General features: G+C 40.5%; 1 long non-coding RNA gene across 1 annotated transcript; it reads right to left on the bottom strand.

Annotated features, from left to right (window-relative positions):
• Positions 1 to 1,495: 1,495 nt before the first annotated feature.
• LOC131402824 (uncharacterized) lies at positions 1,496 to 25,948 on the bottom strand. Its single transcript, XR_009219001.1, has 3 exons — positions 25,887 to 25,948; positions 2,319 to 2,406; positions 1,496 to 1,546 (listed from the first exon to the last, which is right to left on the bottom strand). It is a non-coding gene; the product is annotated as an uncharacterized LOC131402824 (long non-coding RNA).
• Positions 25,949 to 26,411: the final 463 nt, after the last annotated feature.

Below are 26,411 nucleotides of genomic sequence, written 5' to 3'. Positions count from 1 at the left end.
GCAGAGTTGGAACGATGCTTCTCTTCACTAATAGTGATTAATTCAGGGAAATCTTGCTCACCCTGTCACAGGGCTGTGCCGTTAGTTACCAGGTTGCTTGCTTTGGAAATGTTTAAATAAGAATTCTCCCACCTCTAAATAGTAATACCATCCTGAAGAGGAAAATGGATTCTGAGTCCCACCGTGGGGAGGGTGGGAAGGTGGTGTAGCAACTTTGAGAGAGCTTAGCAGCAAATGAATATTGAAGCCAGCATGTTCTCAGAAATTCACAGAGCATCTAATTCCCTACCGATCCAGTCGCCGTACCTGCAAGTCTCTCAGTAGAAGGCGTGGTAAGTAGGAAATGTAAATGTCTACTTTATCAGAGCTCTGACTTCTCGGTACTCTCATTTCAGTAATTCAGCCTGCCCGTGTCCCGCTGCTGGATAAACATGATCCTCTCCACCTCTGCCCGTGCGTGTTCTCTGTTGTTTGACATTGTCCCCTTCGTGCTAACCTCTTTATAAGAAGAATTTTTGCAGCAAAGGTCGAATGCAGTGGCCTGCTGGTAAATGCTTAACAACCGGCTCTCCAAAAAAACAAAAAAAACAAAACCCTGAATGCGTAAATATACGTATAAGCATTATAAATTGTAACGATATAAAGGATGTGAAGCACACCATTACAAATAATAAAATATGCAATACTCTTCATTATGAGTCCAGAGCCAATTGATTCTCACAGAATGCCTTTGTTGATTGTCGCCAAATGCTTGTGTCCACAGCCAATCTATAGTTGCAACTGACAAACAAATGTAATTCCAACATGAATGTTGATTGATATTTTCATTTACATTTATGAGCGAGACAGTAGCGAAACAACCAAGATGTGTGTTCAGTGAAATGTCAGAACTTTACTTGTACATTAATGATATAAGTAATTTCATATATTTTTTTTTCTTTGCTAAATTGGATAATGGTTTTCGAATACTGGAAGAAAATTTCCTCGATTTTTTATGCTATTCACGATATAATGGCTATGGACATGATACACTTTTCTATTTAAATTGCATTATTAACATCGTCTCCAGCACTTTCTTAAGTCTAGAGCCTGGACTCAAAACAATAAACAAAACCAAATCAACCCCTGATTTTTGGCTTTGACTGATTTCCATGGCGTAAATATTCCCAGCAGAGTCAGTTTCAAGCAATCAACATAATGCCACCCAATGAGGAGTTGGAAAGAGATGTGCAGTAAGTAGCAATTTAATGTTTAATAATGACTGTGTTTAACAATCAGCCCTCAAGATTCTTGAAAATTTAACCATCAGCTGTCATGAGGCAGTACCAGCCGACTCCAGGACGTCACAGGCTGTGTGTGCTGTTTTCAGAACGCAGAACAAGCCTGGCCTCAGACTGGACGGCAGTGCAGGGATTGTTTCATCTACAGAGGCGAAGTGCTTCACCGTTACTTAGCTGGTGGGTTGAGGACACAGATTTTTTGTTGTTCTTCCATTAATTCAGCCAATATTTATGGAGCGCCTGCTACATACTAATCAGTAGGATGCCTGTTGAGACAGTAAACCCATGGTGAATAAAACAGACACAGCCCTGCCTCACGGCGCGTATGTTCCGCACTAGCTCTCTGTCTACCAGACTCTGCTGAATCCCTTCCCTCCCAGGTCGGCTCATGCTCTCTGCTCAGCACCTCGTGTTCTGGAGCCCGGTGGAAGGGCTCACAGTTGTGCCAGACAGCCAGGAGCCAGCCTTGACCACTCCCTCGCCTTCCTTTTCCACAGCAATTCACCAATCCTGGCCATTTCCCTTCCTGCCGGAGCTGCCAAGCCCTCCCACTACTCTCCCCCTCTGCTGCCACGACCCTGGCACAAGCCCTCATCATCTCTCGCCTTGACTTCTTCAGAAGCCTCCTAACTTCCTGCTCCGTCTTCCCTTAGTCCGCTCTCCACTCAGCAACCAGGAAATTTTTTTAAAAAATAAAAAATCCTGTTTTTCATTTTTTGTTTTTTTGGTGAGGAAGACTGGCCCTGAGCTAACATCTGCTGCCAATCTTCCTCTTTTTTCTTGAGGAAGATTGTTGCTGAGCTAACATTTGTGGTAATCTGCCTCTATTTTTTGTATATGGAATGCTGCCACGGCATGGCTTGATGAGTAGTGCGTGGGTCCACACCCGAGATCTGACCCCATGAACCCTGGGCCACTGAAGTGGAGGCGCGAACTTAACCACTAAGCCACCGGGCCAGCCCCCAAAACCTGTTTTTGTGTCATTCTTCGGCTTAAAACCCTGTAAAGACAGTCCAGCATGGTGGTGCAAGGCCTCACCTCTGGATCCAGCCCACGTGGGTGTGTGGCTCACCAGCTGGGTGACCTGGGGCACGATTATATAGCAGCTCTGTATCTGTTTCCCCACCTGCAGAAGGAGGATGATATAACATCCACTGAACAGGGTAGCTTTGAGGATTAAATGAGTTAGCATATGTGAAGTGCTCAGAACAGTGCATCGTCCTTATCATCGTCATTGTCGTTAGGATCAAGACCAAACCCCTGACCCCAATCTTCCAGTCTCGGCTGTCAACACTCGCCCTGCTGCTCTGTGTTCCAGAACCCAGTCCCTCTCTGCAAGGTCCTCACCACACTTGCCCTTGCCCGAGCTCATATTGCCGTTGCCGTGACTGCCAGTTTTGCCTTTAACTCAACTCATCCCTCAGAGCTCCTTCAAGACCATGTCTGCAGTGAAGCCTTCCCTCACCCCAGTCTAGATCAAGTCTTGTTATGTTCCTTCAGAGCATGTGTCCCATTGAACTCAATTAGGATGCATATATAACAGTCATGTCCCATCTACACTCTGAGCTAACATCTATTGCCAATCGTCCTCCTTTTTTTTTCCCCCAAAGCCCCAGTAGATAGTTGTATGTCATAGTTGCACATCCTTCTAGTTGCTGTATGTGGGACGCGGCCTCAGCATGGCCAGAGAAGCGGTGTGTCGGTGCGTGCCCGGGATCCAAACCCGGGCCGCCAGTAGCAGAGCGCGTGCACTTAACCACTAAGCCACGGGGCCGGCACAATAGCTTTAGCTTTAAATGCTTATTTTTACCTGAAAATTAGTGAGAAAAGTACACATCTTCAGACATTGGAAAAATAACAGCAGAAAAACTTTTTAAAAAATGAAGGAAACAGATAAAGAAAAAGAACAGAATTTTATGAACATGAAAACCAAAAATACGTTCAAGAAGATTTATGATGTCAAAATTAATTCTTGGAAAAGGTTGATGAATTTGACAAAATATCTGGCATGATATATGAAGAAAAAATAGAAAGGACAAATCGATGGTATTAAGAATGAAAATGGGACGTAACTTCAGATAGAGTTTTTTTGTTGTTGTTGAGGAAGGCTTGCTCTGAACTAGCATATGTTGTCAATCTTCCTCTACTTTGTATGTGAGCTGCCGTCACAGCATGGTCACTGATAGACAAGTGGTGTGGGTCTGTGCCCAGGAACTGAACCCGGGCTGCCGAAGCAGAGCGCACCAAACTTAACCACTAGGCCACTGGGACTAGCCCCAGATAGAGGTTTTTAAAAGTTAAGAGAGCAAGAATACTATGAACAATTGTATGACGTTAGATTTGAAAACTTAGAAATATAATCATTAGTAGAAAATCTTCCTACAAAAAAAATACCCAGCCAAATGGTTGCCGTGGTAAGTGCCATCAACTCTCAAGTAACTTATCCCTCCACTCTTATACAAACAGTTCTAGAAATTTTTTTTAAAAACAAGAGGAAACACTTCTCCCCCACCCCCACCATGAGGCTAATACATTGATACCCAAACAAGACAAGGACCAAATCAAAAAGGAAAATTCCAGGCCACCTCACTTAAGAAATGCCTGGCACATTTGCATTTCATTTTTCTTTCTCCTTCCCTCTAGAAATTGGTATTTCAATAGACAAATATCATATCAGCCAACATTTAATCACTTAAGTGCAAATTTCCTTTTTTGAGTTAACTCAGAAAAACTTGAGCAGACCAGTCTAATGCTTAGAATTGCTCTCAGGGTCCCATTTATTTCACCTACTTAAAGAAATTATTCTTGGTTCGACATTTTTCACACTGTTCTTAGTTTCAAGCAAAAAGAGAAACAAGTTAACCTAAGTTTTTGTGTGTGTGTGTGTGTGTGAGGAAGATCAGCCCTGAGCTAACATCCAATGCCAATCCTCCTCTTTTTTGCTGAGGAAGATCAGCCCTGGGCTAACATCCGTGCCCATCTTCCTCTACTTTATATGGGACACCGCCCATATGGTTTGACAAGCGGTGAGTTGGTGCGTGCCTGGGATCTGAACCTGTGAACCCCGGGCCGCCGAAGCTGAGGGCGTGAACTTGACTGCTACGCCACCGGGCCAGCCCCTAAATTAACCTAAGGTTTTATGGAGATAGAAACAAGTTACCAATTTTGGTTGTCAATTATCCTCTTCAATCCTGCCTGGGCTGTCAGGATGGGCTAGGATCCCTTCCGGGAGGGGGAGTGGCTTGGAGGGGCCTGGGCTCAACCCAAGTTGAGTGCCTCTGAATTAAGTAAAAAGGGCATAGCTGCTTTCAAAGCCCAAATACCAACTCTCAGAACAGTTCCCTACGATTAGGAAGTGCCAGGCCCATAAGTCTCCATAAATATTTGTTAAATAAATGCAATACAAGGCAGATTTATTTCTTATTTATTCTCTCCTCTGGGGAAAATGGAGTCACAGGTAAAGTTTATATTTCTGTAAAATAATTAGATAATATACATTTCTAGGGAAAAATGCTGAGCCACATTATATAATAAGATACCTTCATAAACTCATAACTTAATAAAAGCCAAAAAAGAGAGGGAGAAGGGAAATTTAAACCTGCTAAATGATAATGCTTCTTATTGTTTTCTAGGTATAATCTAGGAATCCATTTTCTATTACATCAGAAACAAAAGCCACAGGATAGTAAGCATTCTTGCTTAAAAGACCAGTGTCCAATAACATCAAATTAAACAGCTATACATTGACTACTCTAAATTAAATGAATAGTCAGTGTTGAGTTGCATAGGTAGAATTTTATATGAATGAAAAAGTATCAAGGAGGTAGGTAAGCCCCCAGTACAAATGCTATGGATGACATTTATGAACTGACTCTCCATCCATAATATCAAGATAAGTGGGTGGGAATGAGCAGCTAAGATAAAATGTATATCTGGAATTCAATTTTGATGTGTCAATGCCAGCAGAGATATAACACAAAGTAATCAGTGAGCTAGAATATGTATGACTAGGAGAAAGGAAAAGAACATTTTCTCCTGAGTCTTGTTTCCTGTGATGAAATAATTGGCCCCTCGTGAGTGTGCAGTACAGATTGGGTGTAGAGCTAATCATTGGAAACGAACCCATTCTATTAGGTTGATGTCAATGAAAGTCATTACTGAGGGTCAAAATGATTGACTATTGGCAATTCTGTCTGGTTCAACATAATACATCCCTGAGCTATTGATCTGAATTTGATCCATGTGGCATTGTGTGTGGCTTATCTGAAAGTGGCATTTAGCTATCTTCATGTCTAGAAGACCATTGAGCTGTGGGCGAGGAGGCAGCAGCAGAAAGCAGCCGAAGAACCAGACAACACAGAGCAGGATGTGACTTAATGACCACAAAGACCTAGTTAGGAATGGCTAGAAAGACCAAACACACTGGTTCAAAAGCCAAGATGTACAAGATAATTAGAAGAGAAAGAAGCGAAAAGAGATAAAGAGAGTAGGGAAAAAGATGATTGTTTTTTTAATGAACGGGAAGGAAGGGCAGATGGAGGCGTTCCATGGAGGATGGAGAGCAGCAGACCCACTACAGGGATGAGAAGAAATAGCTGAGGTGGACGCGAGAGGCCAACTCCAACAACACTGGGGGCCAGGGCAAGTGGTCGACATATCCCCTTAGGGTCTCATAGGTGCTTATATGTCTGTGGGGACATTGGGTGAATAGACAAGCTAAGCCTGTCCCTTCAGTGGCCTCTGGGGGCAGGATGTGTTTCACAATGCCCCATTGTAACAACTAGGGGCTAAAATGAGGCTGAGATGACCCAGACCTGGCAGAGGGCAGAGCTCTAGGTGGCCAGGCATAGCTTCCACTCCCACTTCGGGGAAAGCAAAGGGCAGAAGCAGAAGAACGCTGCCAACCCTACAGGAGAAAATGGACCTCTCTCCAGTCCTTGAAAATGATGAGAACAGGAACACATCTCTCAATATATCATCTACTCAATCATATTATGTATCACAAAGAAAAATATCAAGTCGTCTTTAGATTGAGTCTACCAAAGGCATAGATCCCTGCCTCCCCATGACAGCGGATGGGACTAGAGCCTGACAGGGAGTCTCCTAAGAGGATCAGAAACACGGTCCTCTCTCTATGGTGCAGCCCATGGGTGCTGCCCACCTGGGGTGTCCGAAGCCAAATCACCATCATCCCCAACAATCAGCACTGCACCTTCAGTCACCAGAGCCAGATAACTGAATCACCCGAGATATCTCCTCCTTTCCCACCCAGTTCCAGGCTTGTAAATTCCACCTTCTAAATGTTCTCCATACCACTATCCCTTGCGTTCCATCAAGACTTTTTGCCTGGACAACTCTAACAGCCTCCTAACTCACCTCATTGCCTCTGTTCTGCCCTCCTATTCCCCAGGAACCTTCCTTCTAAAAGTCATTTAATCCAGCCACTCTCTGCCCAAAGTGCTTAAATGGCTCCCATTGCATTCAGGACAAAGCCCAAACTCCTTATCATGGTCCAGGTCCCCCATGGGTCCTCTGCCGACTTGACTACACTCATCCCTTGCCACGCTGAAGCAGACCCTGTGTCCACCCGTGCTGAATTATTACTGATTTCTCAACACACCACTCTCACATGAGCCGTGTTTGTACATACTGTTCTCCCACTTGGAATTTCTCCTCCCCTTATCCACTCAGGGAACTCTTCATTCCTGGTTTCTCAACACAGGCATCACCTCCTCTATGAAGTCTTTCTAGATTCACGTACCCTGGACTTACCTCCACTATAGACTCAATCACATCGCCTGGCTCCGTTTACACGAGTCTCCCCCACCAGACTGTGAATCCCTAGTGGGCTGGAACTGATTCTTACTCGATTTTGAATTTCTAGTACCTCATACTGTCTGGGACAAATGGGTATTTAATGTTTATTAAGATTAAAATGAAATTAAAGTGCTCAATTCTGCCCCAATGTTCAATTGAAAAATCAAGATCTATCTATTATCCAGTGTCATTGGCCCAGCCACCTGTGGATTCTGATGAGTGGCGTGGGCATTTCAGTGTGAGAGATGGCATTTGTGATGATGGTTGATGAGAAATGATCAGCAAACCGTGAAGCCAGGAAGCTTCATGTATACTGTGTGACTCAGCTCTGAGCCCAGAATCTCACGTGACAAAAGTGGTGAAGTCAGAGCGTCTGGTCCTGCTGACCGACATCTCAGCTGCTGGTGCCCGTAAATCAATCTCTTTTGAGTCTCAGCTTAAAGGACAGGTTGGCTAGACAACACTTAAATTAAACTCCGGTGGAAGGACATTTTTATTGCTCTAGATCTTTCACAATTGTTACTTACGAACGACCAGTCAAAGCATAGATAGACAAAGGCTATTTTCTGTCATCTTTGCATGCTGTCAGTGACAGGTCATCTCAGGACTACACACTTCCCTCAGAACGCTGCCCTTTCCTGCAACAAGGCAACCACAGAGCTGCCCTGAGAGCTGAGCAGGTGATGGCAAGTCCCTCGCCACCCCCTTGCCCACCAGTGTCCCTCAGTGATTGCATCCACAAACCAGAGAGCTGGTCCTTCTATCGAACACGATTAGATAAAATTTCCCTGACACGTTTAAGTCATCACAAAGCACCACTGTTAATTTCATTAAAAGACACGTGGTGCCATTTTTGTGTCATTTGTGGCTGAAACCGTGCTAAAATTAAATGTGATGGAAAGTTTAGGAAAAAGTGTGGCTTTGTGTGAGATTTCCAGAAGTGTCTGGTGATGGTGAAGAAGAAAGTGAAGGCTTACAGGGACTAGATATGCCTTGAGCCCTCTTTAGAAAAAGATGGAGTATTAGTAATATGTTAAAGACCCTGCACCAGGGGTCAGGAAGACGGGGTCTAGTCCCTGCTCTGCCACCAACTGTGCTGTATTGTATTAGCCACTTAATCCTGTTGGGCCTCAACTTCCTCATCCTGCACAGTGTTGATCTCATATTCTGTTCGATGGCTTGTAAGCCTTTTCTTCAAATGCTCTAGTGTGGATCCATGAAAGGGGACAATAGCTCTCCCCGTGGCCCCAGTGTTGTCCTGGATCAGCTAGCACCCTTCCCTCTGAGCCGAAGCTACTCCTGGGGCTGAGAAAGGGGCCAGGATTTTATTCTCTTAAGTCTTATTTACTCTCTACCATCAAGCAGCAAACCTCATGGGTTCAGAGGTTCATTCTGTGAGCAGGGTGTGCTGAATATTCTCTTTGGTCCCCTTCCCAGATCCACGTGCCTCCCTTCTCCGTCTAGTTCTGTGTCTCAGAAGCCTGGCATCTATGAATTGCATCACACGGCCCCCTTGATCCCTGGGTTCCCTTCAGGTTGGTCAATGGGAGGCATTGGCATGAGATTGGCAAGACAGAGGACATGAATACTGCTGTTCATGAATATATATGCATGAATATCACTATCTATTACAACTGTAGCTAGATTCTAGAAGTTTTGGCCTTACTTGTCCTTAGAGATAGGGTATATCTTCAATGCGTTGTGTGATGCTACATGAAATCAGGGAAATAGAGCTGTTTCTTAATGGAGCTACGATACCTCAATCTCCAAACACCATTGTTCTTTGATGGGGCGCCTCCGTAGAGGCTGTACCCTATGCTGGGTGAAAGTGAATTCTCTGAAGTCAGACACGTCTGGGATAAAATATCACTCCTGTTACTTGCTGTGGAATTATGAGCAGATACTCAACCCCTCTATGCTTCAATTATATCAAAATGGCAATAAGAATAGTAGCCACCTGAGATGGTTAGTTTTATGTGTCAACTTGACTGCCACGGGGTGCCCAGATTAAACATTATTTCTGGGTGTCTCTGTGAGGGTGTTTCTGGATGAAATTATTTAAATCGGTGGACTCAGTAAAGTAGATCACCCTCCCCAGTGTGGGTGGGCATCATTTCAACTGTTGAAGGCCCAAAGAGAACAAAAGTTGGAGGAAGAAGGAATTCGCCCCTTTTTTCTGCCTCACTGATTGAGCTGACACATCTTATCTTCTCTGGACCTCAGTCTAGAACTTACACGGTTGGCCTTCCTGGTTCTTAACCTTCAGACTCAGAGTGGAACTATGCCACCAGCTTTCTTGGGTCTCCAGTTTGCAGAAGGCAGATTGCGGGACTTCTCAGTCTCCTTAATCGTGTGAGCCAATTCCTCATAATAAATCTCTTTATATATTTATATATCCTATTGGTTCCTATTAGTTCTGTTTCTCTGGTGAACCTATTACACCACCTCATAAAACTGTTGAGATTACTGAGCAAAACACTACCATGAGGTGCTTATCACAGTGCCTGGCACACAGTATGTGCTCAATAAAATAGGTCTATTATTGTAATTATTGGTAATAAAACTACTGTTAATAATATATCCAGGGAGTATCTCAGTTAAGAACCAGAAAACTTATTGTGTGATTTCTTTGAGAGCAGAGACAGAAGTGCACATTTGGCTGTTTGTAATTCAGCAATAGTAAATTGCACCACCCATATTCATTGCCCTTCCCATCTCATCTTCTAGTTAGATTTCCTCATGACTTTCCTTTATTTTGTCCCTCTTAGAGGATGAAAATGATCTGAAGAGTATTTTTGATTTGATGATTCTTTGCAAAATCCCTTATGTTCTCAGAAGGAGCAATGCCCTTTAAAATCTAATCAACAAATAAACAAGCCAGTACCACAGGGAAGCCTGCACAGAATGGAAATGTGTGTCACTTGGAGGTCTCTTATGATTTCATATTTTAAAAAGACAGAGATGCAAAGGTTTATTTTTAAGGGGTATTTATTTATTTATTTATTGCTACCAACACCTTTTAAAGATGCATCAAAAATATAAAGATTTACAAACTATGTATTCAGTTCATTTTCATTTAGACAATGTATAAAGCTTGTTGGTCTCAAATATTTTTGAAAACCCCATTAACTTGATCTTGATTTTTAATTGAACATTGAGGTAGCAGTGGGGCACTTGAAATTTATTTTAATCTTTAGAAACATGAAATATCTGTTACGTCCCAGACAATATTAGATATGGAAAATTCAAAATTGAGTAAGAATCAGTTCCTGCCTTAGGAGTTTATAGTCTAGTGGGAAAGACACATGTGTAAACAGATCCCAAGGATGTGATTAATTCTGGAAGTCTACCCTATCAGTATACTAGGATATTTTCACCAGGTTTAACCAAATCAGAAAAGGAGCCCACTAACTTTCTAAGAGTCTTCAAGGCAGCATTTATGGTTTTATTAATGGCAGGATGATGGTATTAGGTTAACTTTTTAGTCTGGGTGAGACCTATTGTTTGAGTTCCCCATCCCAAACATGAGACTTGAGTGTTGTCCAGGTAGAAAGGAAGCATGGACATACCCTTACATGCCTCTGTGTTCCCTCAGCTTCCTGGAGTGGCCTCGAGCTCACTGTAATTATCTTAAAAGGTAGATATTAATAAAATGCTTATCCATTTGACTTTATGCCTACAGACTAATTTTCATTGGTGTTTGCGTAATCCCTTTTAGTATCTCTTATTCCTGGCTGGATGTCTGTTTGCAGGTAAAGTTCACAGAGTGTTCACGTTATTCAGTCAATCAACAGTTGTTCATTGAAGACCTGTTTTGGGGCCCAAGGAGGAAGAGGCAGGCTTGTTGGTAGAACAAGTGGTTACCTGCTTTGTGTGACCTGAGAGGCATTAACAGGAAGGTCCCTCTGCCACAAACAAGAGCCTCCTTTCCAACACATATTAAACTAGCAGCTGTTGCCCTAAATTCCACCACTAGAGACTCATTATTTTGATTTAGCAGGCATCCTCTTTTAAATGTCAATTCCAGGTTAAATCTGGTTGATAAACACACGGGGTTCATTAACTCTCCTCTCTACATGTTTGAAATTTTCCACGATAAACTTTTTTTTTCATGTTTACACTCTTTTTGACCTAGCAATTTCATTTCTGATCCTAAGGGTATAATCTGAAATTCAGAGATTTGTGCATGAAGATATTCGTTGCAGCATTATTCATAGCAAAAGCATCAAAACAACTAAGTGGCCAAGAATAGGGGAATGATTAAGTCAATTATAGTCCACGCCTGAGCTAGAACACTGTGCAACATTAAAAGTGATATTTAAGAAGGGTTTGTGTAATGATGTGTCACTTATATTCATAAGTGAAAAAGCAGGACCCCAAATAGTTTATATGATACAGTTCCAGCTGTGTAAAATGTTAAGGATTGAGGAAAACAGAGTTCTAGGAGACAACAGAAAGCCCTGGGTGTGACATGTGGAAAGTAATATGTATGCTGTTTCTGTGCTCGACTGCAACGAAAGATGTACCAGGACCAGGCACAGAGTGAATGAGGACATTTATACACACACACTGCCCTAGAGTTATTTTGTTTTGTCTTATTCTTCTTCTTTTTTTTTTTTTTTTTGTGAGGGAGACTGTCCCTGAGCTAACATCTGCTGCCAATCTTACTCTTTTTGCTTGAGGAAAACAGTCCCTGGGCTAACATCTGTGCCAACCTTCCTCTATTTTGTATGTGGGATACCGCCACGGTGTGGCTTGAGGAGCAGTGTGTCGGTCCACGCCTGGGATCTGAACCCGTGAACCCCAGGCTGCTGAAGCAGAGAGTGTGAACTTAACCATTGTGCAGCCAGGCTGCCCCTGCTCTGTCTTATCCCTAAATGGGAAGTGGAATAAGCCGCGTGGCAAGTGCGAGTGGGCCAGCCTGGTGACGGCTGCGTCAATTACAAGGAGACTGGATGGGGCGGGACTAATGAACTATCTGAATGGAAATGACCAATCCTGCAGAGAAATGGTTTCTGCTGTCACATTAGCAGTGAGCGGCTGGGTATTAATGTTGGCAGGGAGAGGGTCTCTGATAAACCAGTGAGTGTGGTTTGAGTTTGTGCCTTTCCAACTATGGTCTAAGATATGGAGAGAACCCAGCCAGTCACTAAAGAGACTTGGGCAGTAATTTAATGTAGTACACATATGACAAGAAAAATGTTTCAAAATGTTAGCAGTGATTCTCTCTCGGTGATGGATGTATGGATGATTTTCATTCTCTTGCCTAAGCTCTTGTGTGTTATATAAGTTTCTATAATGAGAAAACGTGGATATCAGTAATCTTGTGGGGAGGAAATATGTAAATGTCCTGGGGGAGTCAAACCATTAGTGAGCACTTACTATGGACCAGGCATTGTATTAAGTGCTCTACAGAATCCTCTCTACAAACTCATGAGGTAGCCAGCATTATCATTCTCATTTTACACATGAAAGGAGCCAAAATTTAGAGATATTAAGTATTCAGCATTAGCTCACATTTCTAACAAAGCGGTAGAGACAAATCTTTCTGATTAGAACCTGTGCTCTTAGCCACGACTGAACGAACGTGCTCTCTTTCTCGTGGTTCTGTAAGAGCATCACCATAAGATAGTGGTCCTTTCGATGGGTGAAAAAGTACAAAGGGTAATTTGAGGGCGTTCAACCAACGTGTATTAAGTACCATAGGACACGGCCAAAATGAAGGTGGAGGGTTGAACACACATTACTTTTGCTGAAACCCCAGTAAAACCCCAGTAAAGGGAATTTTTTAAGCACAATAAGGACAGAGAGAATGGGGAAAGAGAAAACAACAACCAATTTTCACAAATCATAAAGCAAATGAACAAATACGTGAAACTTAGACCCTTAGCCGGCAGCCAGAAAAACCAAAACCAGCCCAATCTGCACCATGGATTTCTCAAACATTTCAGGAAGCAGCAGCAGCAGCATCCTCTTTGGAAGCGAGAGTGAAGATGCTGCAAAAATCAGGAGGCTGGACCACTACAGCCCACCAGAAAGGCTACAAGTGAGAGACTGATGAGATCAAGGTTAGTAAGCACGTGCAGCAACTGGAACTCTCACGCATTGCCGGGGGGAGTGTAAAATGGTACAACCTAGAATGGGACAACTTTGGAAAATAGTTTGGCCGTAGTTATTAAAGCCAAATATACGCCTAATGTATAACCCAGCGATTCCTCTACTAAGTATAAACCCAAGTAAAATGAATGCATATGCCCCCCCCAAAAAATGTACAAGATTGTTCATATTCATAATAACCCAAAATTGGCAAGAGTAGAACACACAAACTGTACTATCTCCATACAGTGGCATGCTATATAGCAAAACACCCCAAAAACTACTGCTCCATGAAACAACATAAAAAATTTTACAGACATAATATTCAGCAAACAAAGCCAAACACAGAAAAATGCATACTGCATGATTCTATTTATGTAAGATTCAAAAACAGGCAAAATATATTTACAGTGATCGAACCCAGAATAGCGGTTACCACTGAGAGGAGGGTGGCTGGGAAAGGACAATACACAGTCTTCTGGGGTGTAGGAAATGACCTATATTTTCATGTTGGTGGTGGTTACATGGATGAATATATATATATAATTTGGATAATCTATACATTTAAAATTGTTCACTTTGTGTATGTTATACCTTAATCTTCAAAAAAAAAAAAACAAGAGGATTGATTAAAAGTTTGAGAAGCAGTTACATTTCCAAATCTTTTCCCACTTTGCAACCAGGCAACTTCCATTCCCTAATGCTGGCAGGAAACTAGAGGTTGATCCTGTAGAGACTATAAAATAGAGGGAATCTGGACTGGGACATACTGGCCACAATTTTGGGCAGGGAAGCTGTGCTGAAAACAGGGGTATAGAAGACCATCTCTGAAAATAACCCCAAACAATTGCACTCCTCCCTATACGGGCATGCTGCTGCTCCCATCAAGAGGTCGACTCATGTTGACTCCATTGAATCTGCACTGGGCCTATCTTCAACCTATAGGATGCAGATAGTGACATCCTGGGACTTCCAAGCACTGGCACTGAGAAGCCCTGTCAGCCTTCACTATCTCCTTCTGAGAACTTCTTGCCATGCTGTGAGGAAGCCCAAGTAGCCACATGGAGAGGTCGACATGGAACAGAGTCAGGCCCTTTGCCCAACAGCCCAGCTGGGCTCCCAGCATCCAATCGCCAGCCATGTGAGTGAGCCATCATGGAACTGGATCCTCCAGCTGGGTGGGCCTCCCCAGCTGATGTCATATAGAACAAACACAAGCTGTCTTTCTAAGCCTAGCTCAAACTGCAACATTGTGAGCAAATATATGATTGTTATTTTAAGCCACTAAGTTTTGCAGCACAACAACAGATAGCCAAAACAAAGGGGAAGAGACTATGAATACTAAATGCATAAGGACCCCTCCCATCCTTCTTCCTCCATTCTGCTTCCAGAATGCTGGCAGCCAGTCTTTCACCTTCTAGTAAGAAATGAGAGAGTCCTTCTCTACACAATTGGACTAGTTGTATCAGTTTTCTAATTGTGGCAAAACAAACCATCTCAGAACTTATTAGCTTAAAACATCAACATATCATGATTCTGTCTGTACGTTGGGCTGAGGTGGGCATTTCTTCCTCTGTATGTTCTTCCTTAGTGTTACTCACGTGGCTGCCTTCAGTTGAGAGCTGGGCTGGGGCTGGAACATTAAGATCCCCTTGCTCACATGTTTGGCAGTTGGTGCTGGCTGTTTACAGGGGGCACCTCAGTTCTTCTCACACAGCCTCTCATCCTCTACGGCACACCGTCTCTCCAGCAGCAAAGCCCAGACTTCCTTACGCAAAGACTGGCTTTCAAGAGGCTGAAAACAGAAGGTGCAGCTCCTCTTAAGCCTGGACCAGAAGACGTACAGTGTAACTCCAAAACCAGTCTGGATTCAAGTTAAGGAGAAATGGATTGCACTCCTTGAGGGCAGCAGTGGCGCAGTCACGTTACAGCAGGGTGCCCTTTGGACACCAATCTAAGAGGAAAGAGCTAACGATATTGACATGGGAGTTCCTCAAGAAGTAGCTCAGCCATATGATGGACAACAGAGGCCCCTTCCTCTGGGGCCTGTTGTTCCAAGTGCAGGAAGAAAGGGCAAACCCTAATGTGCAAGCACTTTTCAAATCTCTGCTCACATCCTGTTGGCTGCTGTTTCATTGGCCAAAGCCAGCCACTTGGCCAAATTTAAAGTCAGCATGGAGGACTACATGCGAAAATGGGGGAATTCTTGCATCTGTTTGTGCAAATAATCTGTCACATGCAGAATTAGGCTGTGAGCACATGAAATGCTCAGAATTTCAGGGACTTCTCTTGGAGTTAAGCATTTCAATTTAATATTCAGACCATTTTCACTTTAGCCCAGCTGACAATTATAGGCATAAACCCTCTTTCATTTGTCATTCAAAAGAAACATTTTGAGTATAACATAAAGCAAATATTTTGTGTCTCACATGGAGAAGCTGACTGCCAGCCCACCTAGACAACCAGATCTAGGTGATTAGTTGAATATTTTATTGCATTAGCTCTAATTTACTTATAAAAATAAATGGGAAAATGAAAAAGGAAGATGTTAATGTTAGGGATAATAAGGCCACATTTCATAAATGTAATAAAACCAAGACAAGGAGTAAATCACTAAGTGTGTATTTTGACTTGTCAAGCTAGGGGATATTTGCCATATTTGTGCTGGATCGGAAAACGTTCTTCTAATACAAAGGAGAAGAAAATTTCACGACACCATGGAAATGGGAATTTTGCCAGCCATGTAGATGAGTGTTATTATGTTGGATGACCTTATCTCAAAGACCAGGAATATGGTACATCATTTTCCCAAGGTGGTAAAATGAGAAGTGATACCGTGAGAGGGACTGGGTTATACATGGATACAGTGACTCTCTTCCACATCCTGGCCTTCAACTCTCTCACTAAGAAGTTCACCATATTAAAGGAGCCTCCACATAGTTGGACCCATTTTCTTGGTGTAGATGGAAGTTGACACCACTCTTCATTATGGGTTTTCCCCGTTGGACACCATCACCATTTCCAAGTTCGTTTTCTGAGGCACCTTAGTAGGGTCCACCCTAGTAATGTACTATTTAAATTACTTGAATGAAAAGAGAACTAACAGACCCTGCATTATGAAAACTCCCCACCCAACACTCCCAGCCCTCTCTGCCACCCACAAGACTCCTTGAAGAACTGGACCTCAAGATGAGAAGCGACATATTTCCTCTTTTGTTAGCTCTGAGAAGCTTCCAGACTGGACGAGAAGCCAGAACTTTTCATCTTGTGGGTAAGTAAGAAGTGGTTTAGCGTCTTGCCACAGAAAATAGATAATGTTTCACTTGCGATCTTGGGTCTAGAAAAATGTTCTGCCTTTGGAAAAATTTTCAAGGAGACCTCGTTACATGTCCTGTTGCTTTATTTATTGAAAGTTGTTATAGGGGGATCTATCTTACCTTCATTTTCGCACCTCTGCTTGGGCAAGGAATGTGTGTTTTAAGTGGTAGTATGGAACTCACTGAAATGCTTTAGCATGCTCAAAAGAGATGGTGAATTGTGTATTAAGGGGCTTAAGGTGAATTAAAATAAAGTTTTAAGAAACAGAGTCTGAAGCCAATGTGATGTATAAGCAATTTGTCATTAAAAATGAATAAAACAAAATCTAAAAAGATGAGTGAGTTTACTGAAGTTGCGTAGCGAATTAACAACCTTTTTTACAAGCCACACACCTCATCTCCAAAATAAACACATCAGGGCAGTTAAATGCCAGGCTCACAGTGAAAGAATTGTGTGTTTTATTCACAGTCAAAGTATCTACAGGTCAGTATTTTTCAACCAGCGGCTTATGACCAACTGGTGGGGGGCGGGGCCATGAAACCAACGTAGTAGGTAACAACCAGCATTTTAAAAGAAATGAAAAGGACTACAATTATAAAGTATCAGATGCTGCATGTGGTGAATATTGATTTCTGAAACTTGGCTCACTTCCCTCTATCTCGCTGATGTAAAATGTATTTTTCACAGTGGGTCATGGCCAGAAGTCCCTCAAATCAGCATTGCTAGACACTTGAAAAAAGCCAGACACAGAAAGGCAAATACTGTATGATCTCACTTGTATGTGGAAGTTACAGTAGTAACTCATAGAAGAAGAAACTCATAGAAGCAGAGAGTAGAATGGTGGCTGCCAGGGGCTGGGGGGAGGGGAAGATGGGAGGTGGTGGTCAAAGATGTTAAAAAACAAAATTCAACGAAGTAAATTTAAAGATCAAATTGGCTTTATTTGATGATTCATGCATCAGGCAGAATCCCATCTAGCAAACAGAAAGGAGCTCCAAAGAGCTTTACAAAAGGAAAGGTTTTTGAAGGCAGAGAGGGAGTGAGACAAGGAAGTCGTGAACAGAAAAAAAAGATTCTTTCGAGCAAGTTCACCTTCTTTTGAAGGACAAAAGGGGTCTATTAGGAGGATTATCTCACAGCGCTGATTGAGAAATTCCAGACTGATCAGTTAAGATTACTTTCCTGGGGGAGGTTGAAACTGCAATTAGATGAGGTATTAAGTCACATTTTGGTGACGTGGGCTTAGCTCAAGTGACTCCATCTTGGGCCTACTGTCTCTTTTTTAACCATTACCCCTTTTTGATCAGACTCTCATGTTAACTGAGAGATGTGATGAAAATTTAAGGCATTAGCACCACTCTCAGCTACTGCTCGCAGCTTTTGGGGATCCTTTGCGTGGTATCCATAGGTCATGACATTTTTTGTTTAATCACTGTGACATTCACAGGTCACATCTTCAGGTTCACAATCTCTAAGTCAGACAGTCTCTTTGTTCCTTTTCTGATGTTCCACCCTTAGCGAGATCATTTGCTTGGTGGTCAGCAGCTGGCAACATGCATTTAAAGCTTGTGAGAGAACACAACACACCAGGAAGATTGTTATGATTATCAGGAGCAGGATAATTCCCAATGTCTGGGGTGCATCTCAAAGCCAGGGTCCACAAGACTCAAACCAATCAAAATCAAACAAGTCAAAGACAGACCCAATTGAAGGAGTCACCTTTTTAAGCCAAATGTCTTGCTCAGTGATCTTATGTAACTGAGTTTCAACTTCCCCAGAAGCGTTAATCCAGGAGCAGCAGGTGGTGTTCGCCACAGCGCAGACACCTGCCTGCTCAGTTAAAAGATAATCAAGGGCTTTCCTATTATCAAGAACACTTTGGCCAGAGAGTCTAAGGATTTTTACTGGGCAGGTTGTTGCTTTAGCAGCAGATTCTACAATCTTTCCAAGAGTTAAGAGGAGGTTTCCAATCAAAGCTTCATTTATATTTACCTCTAACCAAGAAAGTAGGGTTCTGCCAAAGGAAGAGAATCCTGAATCATGAATGCCTCCTAGTAATTCCCGTTTGAATCTGTGGCTCAGGACTGGAAAGGTGACAGCCTTGGAGGCCGGTGAAATTTAAGTGTCTGTAGACCATACAGATGGTTTTATTCTGGTGATTCTTGCCTGTGTCCCTTTCTTTGCATAGATCCTGGATGCAAAGTTCCCTAAGTTTGGGGTTGTTAACCAGAGACAGGGAAACGGACCAGGGGGTCTCTAGCATTATGGACAGATGTGTTTTTTGATGACAAATGAAGCAGTCTGAAAAGTGACCCCCCTTAGCAATGGCCTAGGAGATACAGATGATGGCATTATCTTTCTAGGCCCATGTCAGAATAAAGAAAGGAAGAGAAGAGGACAGGGTTTCACGTTTAGTTAAAGTATGAAATCTTGATCTGGCCTCTTGGGAGGAAGCAAGTCTTCCCTGGTGTTGGCTACTTCTCTTCCTCGTCACTTTGCTTAGGACGTCTTCAGCATCTGTACAGGACCAGGTGTCAGGTGGAGGCTTTTTCATCTGTGAGAAGTGTACCCAAGCCTCAAGTCCCTGGAGTTTGACTGCCAGCTGGGTGGTGAGGAGGAGCTGGTACAGTCCCTTCCAAGGAGATCCAAGGGCAGTCTTTGTTCTGAGTGATTCCGACTCAGAAGGGTAAGAGAAAATTAGAAGTGCTAGTTTGGAGATTCATAGCCAGATATTTTAGGAAACTGGAAGAATTCAGGATCCAGTCCAGTTTACAGATATATAGCAAAACCTCAAAGAGATAATAGGATTAGAATCTTATGTAGACAAATATGCAAGCATAATTTTTCTCTCTATTTTTACTCCCCTTTTATCAAAGATAATCACAGTAAAACTAATTGCTTTGTATTAAACTCATCCGGATTATTTTCATAAGTGCAGGAAGAATAGTGATTGACCGTATAAGCTCTTTTTAAGACTGTTTGCTGGAACTTTGTAAGCAAGATATCAGGCTGATTTCTCCAAGGGGCTTTATTGGCTCCATAAAGCCAACTTTAGTTTCTTAAAGGTTTCTGGGCATCTCCAAATCTATGTACATCTCCCCGAAATATGGCATTCTAGTCAAAGCCTTAGTAATATAACCAATGTGTTCAATTGTGTTCTGTTACAAGGATAACAGATTCTTACTGAACTTATGCAAATAACTATATTGCCCTAAAAAGAATACTCATGAGTTTCTGAATTGTGGAGAGATCAAGTAGGGAGAAAAAGTAAATGATTCATCTTTATTTAAAAGGGTGTACTTTACCAAATTGCTGGTATTCATAGACACCTTAGGAGAAAATGTTTCCTTAAATCTGGAAAAATAAAATATCAAGGAACTGGTAATATTTCAAAGAAAAAGTTATTAAAATTTTAATCATCCTCCTCAGTTTAGTCAGTTCCGTGTGATTAATTTTTGTTCTGTGAGAATCCAGTTTTCCATTATTTCTGGAAATTCTTATCCAGTTCAGTTTTATGATTTTAAAGTTATTAAAAACTTGAACTTGTCAAAAGCCCTTTCCATGAATCTCCTTGAAGATGAAGTACTTTTGTGGGAACACTTTTGCAAAACATCAGAGTAAAACAATAACTGTCTGTGAAAAGTCTTAAAGATGCTCTTTGTTAAAGATCTGATGGGAGTTCATTATAATGGAATTGACAAGGAAATTTGGTTATTTCTGTAACATGCAACATTTTAAGATAATAACTGGAATTATGACTGATAACATTATACCAGGATGTACTAGACATTAGGAATTTCATATAATTTCTGGAACACTTATAACACACCTGTACCTATACGAATACTCCATAAAGGAGGCTTTGTACTAATTCTTATTTGACAATGCTTCCCATATGATTTAACATATCAAATAAGCCTAATTAGTTTAACATCTCCCTTTTTGCAAGGACAGAAAACAAATCTTTTGAGATGTTCCTGGAACCCTCTGGAAAATCCCAAAGTTAATTTGAGGTCAAAAAGACTTCATTTAGAATTGATTTTTGGGAAGTTTGTCAAAAAAATAAGAACGGTTTTTGAACACTTGGTCAAATAGGATCATAGGACACTGTGTAACAATACCTAGTTATCTATTTAACCATAGTGACAACTAAAGACTTCACATGCAAGTATAGAATGTTACCCAATTGTCAAAAACCTTAACTCTTTTAATAAAGAAGATTCAATAGTAATCAAAGACCTGATAAAGATAGCACAGGAAATTATTTTGACAGGTCACAAATTGTTTGTTTTCTAAGCAGATTACTTAAGAGGTAAAGAAAAACCTTTCGAAATCTCTAATCAGGAGCAGACTAAAAGTCTAAGAAAACCTTGTCCTTTTATCAGATGAAAGAAAATTATGTTCTAGTTTTACATAAGTACATTGCTGATTTTAAAACTTAATTTTATGTCTCTTATAATAAATTCATTTGATTTTAGCCAACTTTACACAATGCAAGATTCTCTCTCTCCCTTTCTCTCTTCCCAATTTTCTATTTAATTAGTCCTTATTCTCTTCCTTCCCATCCTGAGATAACCAGCCTCACTTTAGGACAAAATTACTTTCTTTTCCCTCAGAAAATGCATCTCCATTCATAACTTCTCCTATCAAAAACAGATACCCTACTTTCCCAGCTTACAGACATGTTTCCCTTATTACTTCTAGTAGTTTAAATCACATATGTTAGAATTTTTTAACACTAAAAAACCTTAGTTTTTTAGTGAAAATAAAGAAGTAAACAATTATGAACTGTCTTTTATAATAGCATTCTGTGGCTTGGTAAATTTATAAATACTGTTGATAATTTTTGGAAACGTGCTTTCTTGTAGTAAATTTCTCAGTGTGGCACAACACATGTCTACTAATAGGCCCAAATATCTTGAATTCCTTTGTAAAGCAAAATGTGGATAAACCTATGTTCAGTAATTAATATTTCAGTATTTTACCTTATTTAGAAATGATCTAAATATTCAATGAATTTAACTTAACTCATCATTTAACGTAACTTAGCAAAACTGTAAAGTTTCAGGTTACCAAAAAGATTTGGGGAAGCTATTTTAAAAGTTCACATAAAACTTTTTATCCTACTTAGATCTATTTAATTTACTTGTTCTTAACAACCATGTTTAGACTACCTCAAAAACCTTCATGAGAAGAGTCATAAGACAGAACAACCAAACCGAATTGGCAGTCCAAAACAAATGGGACAAGAAACAAAGGAAATGCAAAAGAACCAGAAAATAAGTGACAAAACAGCAACATTAAGCCCTCATATATCAATAATTACCCTAAATGTAAATGGATTGAACTCTCCAATCAAAAGATACAGAGTGGCAGGATGGATTAAAAAGCAAGACCCAACAATATGCTGCCTTCAGGAAACACATCTTAGCACTAAAGACAAGCACAGGCTCAGAGTGAAAGGATGGAAGACAATACTACAAGCTAATGGCAAATAAAAGAAAGCAGGTGTTGCCATACTCATATCAGACAAAGTAGACTTCAAGATAAAACAGGTTAAGAAAGACAAAGAAGGGAAATATATAATGATAAAAGGGACACTCCATCAAGAAGACATATCACTTATAAATATATATGCACCCAACATAGGAGCACCAATGTACATAAAGCAACTATTAACAAACCTAAAAGGAGACATCAACAACAACACAATAATAGTAGGGGATCTTAACACACCACTTACAGCAATGGATAGATCATCCAGACAAAAAGTCAATAAAGAAATAGTAGACTTAAATGACAAACTGGAGAGATGGACCTAGTAGACATATACAGAGCACTCCATCCAAAAACAGCTGACTACACATTCTTCTCAAGCGCGCATGGAACATTCTCTAGGATAGACCATATGTTGGGAAACAAAGCAAGCCTCAATAAATTTAAGAAGATTGAAATCATAACAAGCATCTTTTCAGACCATAAGGCTATGAAACTGGAAATGAACCATGAAAAAAAAACTGGGACAGTGACAAAAATGTGGAGATTAAACAACATGCTACTGAACAACCAATGGATCATTGATGAAATTAAAGGAGAAATCAAAAACTATCTGGAAACAAACGAAAATGATAACATGCCATATCAAACCATATGGGACGCAGCAAAAGCGGTCCTGAGAGGGAAACTCATAGCGATACAAGCCCACCTGAACAAACAAGAAAAAGCCCAAATAGGCAACCTTAAATTACACCTAACAGAACTAGAAAAAGAAGAACAAACAAAGCCCAAAGCCAGCAGAAGGAGAGAAATAATAAAAATCAGAGCAGAAATGAATGAAATTGAGACCAAAAAAACAGTAGAAAGGATTAATGAAACAAAGAGTTGGTTCTTCGAGAAGATAAACAAAATCGACAAACCCTTAGCCAGGCTTACTAAGAAAAAAAGAGAAAAGGCTCAAGTAAATAAAATTAGAAATGAAAGAGGAGAAATTACAACGGATACCATGGAAATACAGAGGATTATAAGAGAATACTATGAGAAATTATATGCCAACAAATTGGACAATCTAGAAGAAATGGATAAATTCTTAGCCTTATACAATCTCCCAAAATTGAACCAAGAAGAAATGGAGCATCTGAATAGACCAATAACAAGTAAAGAGATTGAAATAGTAATCAAAAACCTCCCAAAAAATAAAAGTCCAGGACCAGATGGCTTCTCCAGTGAATTTTACCAAACATTCAAAGAAGATTTAATACCCATCCTTCTCAAACTATTCCAAAAAAAGAGGAAGATGGAACGCTTCCTAAATCATTCTACGAGGCCAACATCACCCTGATACCAAAACCAGACAAAGACAATACAAAGAAAGAAAATTACAGGCCAATATCGCTAATGAACATTGATGCAAAAATCCTCAACAAAATATTGGCAAACCAAATACAACAATACATTAAAAAGATCATACACCATGATCAAGTGGGATTTATACCAGGGACGCAGGGATGGTTCAACATCCGCAAATCAATCAACGTGATACATCACATCAACAAAACAAAGAATAAAAACCACATGATCATCTCAATAGACGCAGAGAAGGCATTTGACAAGATACAACATCCATTTATGATAAAAACTCTCAATAAAATGGGAATAGAAGGAAAGTACCTCAACATAATAAAGGCCATATATGACAAACCCACAGCCAACATCATACTCAACGGGGAAAGACTGAAAGCCTTCCCTCTGGGAACAGGAACGAGGCAGGGCTGCCCACTCTCACCACTCCTGTTCAACATAGTACTGGAGGTTTTGGCCAGAGCAATTAGGCAAGAAAAAGGAATAAAAGGAATCCAAATAGGCAACGAAGAAGTGAAACTCTCACTATTTGCAGATGACATGATTGTATATATAGAAAACCCTAAAGAATCTGTTGGAAAACTATTAGAAACAATCAACAACTACAGCAAAGTTGCAGGGTACAAAATCAATCTACAAAAATCAGTTGCATTTCTATATGCTAATAATGAACTAACAGAAAGAGAGCTCAAAAAGATAATACCATTTACAATTGCATCAAAAAGAATAAAATACCTAGGAATAAATCTTACCAAGGAGGTGAAGGACCTATACAATGAGAACTACAAGACATTATTGAAAGAAATCCATGATGACATAAAGAAATGGAAAGATATCCCATGCATGTGGATTGGAAGAATAAACATAGTTAAAATGTCTATATTACCTAAAGTAATCTACAGATTCAATGCAATCCCAATCAGAATCCCAATGACATTCTTCACAGAAATAGAAAAAAGAATACTAAAATTTATATGGGGCAACAAAAGACCCCGAATAGCTAAAGAAATCCTAAAGAAAAAGAACAAAGCAGGAGGCATCACAATTCCTGACTTCAAAACATACTACAAAGCAATAGTAATCAAAACAGCATGGTACTGGTACAAAAACAGACACACAGATCAATGGAACAGAATTGAAAGCCCAGAAATAAAACCACACGTATACGGACAGCTAATTTTCGACAAAGGTGCTAAGGACATGCAATGGAGAAAGGAAAGTCTCTTCAATAAATGGTGTTGGGAAAACTGGACAACCACATGCAAAAGAATGAAAGTGGACCACGTGCTATCGCCATTCACAAAAATTAACTCAAAGTGGATCAAAGACCTGAAGGTGAGACCTGAAACTATAAAACTCATAGAAGAAAATATAGGCAACACACTATTTGACATTGGTTTTAAAGGAATCTTTTCGGATGACATGCCTACCCAGACTAGGGAAACTAAAGAAAAAATAAACAAGTGGGACTTTATCAGATTAAAGAGCTTTTATAAGACAAATGAAACCAGAATCAAGATGAACAGACAACCAACCAGCTGGGAGAGAATATTTGCAAAACATACATCTGACAAGGGGTTGATCTCCATAATATATAAAGAACTCACACAATTGAACAACAAAAAAACAGCCCGATCAAAAAATGGGCAGAGGAAATGAAGAGACACTTCTCCAAGGAAGATATACAGATGGCCAATAGGCACATGAAAAGATGCTCAACATCACTAATCATCAGGGAAATGCAAATCAAAACAACACTAAGATATCACCTCACGCCTGTTAGAATGGCTATAATCACCAAGACAAAAAACAACAAATGTTGGAGAGGATGTGGAGAAACAGGAACCCTCATACACAGCTGGTGGGAATGCAAATTGGTGCAGCCTCTTTGGAAAACGGTATGGAGATTCCTCAAAGAATTAAAAATAGAGATGCCCTATGATCCAGCCATCCCACTACTGGGAATCTATCCAACGCATCTGAAATCAACAATCCAAAGAGGCTTATGCACCCCTATGTTCATTGCAGCATTATTCACCATAGCCAAGAAGTGGAAGCAACTTAAGTGTCCCTCGACTGACGATTGGATTAAGAAAATGTGGTATATATATACAATGGAATACTACTCAGCCATAAAAAAAGACAAAATAGTCCCATTTGCAACAACATGGATGGGCCTGCAGCATATTATGTTAAGTGAAATAAGCCAGAAAGAGAAAGACAAATACTATATGATCTCACTCATATGTGGAATATAAACCAACACATGGACAGAGAAAACTGGACTGTGGTTACCAGGGGCAGTGGGGGTGGGAGGTGGGGGGTGGGGGGTGGGCACAAGGGGTGAAGGGAGTCATATATATGGTGATGGACAAACAAAAATGTACAACCCAAAATTTCACAATGTTAGAAAGAATTAAAACATCAATAAAATAAATAAATAAATAAATAAATAAATAAATAAATAAAATTTCACCTTAGGAAAAAAAAAAAAAAGGAATAATGTCTAAATTTTACCTTGCCAGGCATATTTCTTCCCATTTAAATCAATAGCAAAATCTTCAGGGTAGAAGTCAATTATGCTAGAATCCTGTATCAGGGAGAAAAGCAAAGATTCAAAACAAAAGTCATATATTTCTGTTACAAAGAATTTGATACAACTTTCATTCAAGTTATCAGGCCTGATAAGAAAATGAAGTTTCATTCCTTTTAAAAAATGTTATTAAGATATCAGGTCACTAATCCCGGGCCTAGTAAAAACAAAATTAACAATTTTATTTTAAAAGATGGAAATAAAAAGGCCTTATTATAAAAGAATTTTAGAACTGACGACTGTGGGCCCAAGACAGTGAAGAGTTTATTAACTCTAATAATTCCTACTTCTCAGCTGGGTGTCACTCTTTCTAGCTAGGACACAAAACACACGCAGCGGTGACTGCAGGTAAACCAGCCTTCATGCTCTGGTACCCACCACACATGGCTGGAACCAATAAAAATAATGACTTACAGGAATGCTGAGAACAAAATGACTGTTATAAGAAT

Source organism: Diceros bicornis, unplaced genomic scaffold (assembly GCF_020826845.1).
Source record: "Diceros bicornis minor isolate mBicDic1 unplaced genomic scaffold, mDicBic1.mat.cur scaffold_283_ctg1, whole genome shotgun sequence".
Classification (NCBI taxonomy): domain Eukaryota; kingdom Metazoa; phylum Chordata; class Mammalia; order Perissodactyla; family Rhinocerotidae; genus Diceros; species Diceros bicornis.
The sequence above is the reverse complement of the archived record's forward strand: the minus strand, read 5'-3'. Positions and strand labels throughout refer to the sequence as shown.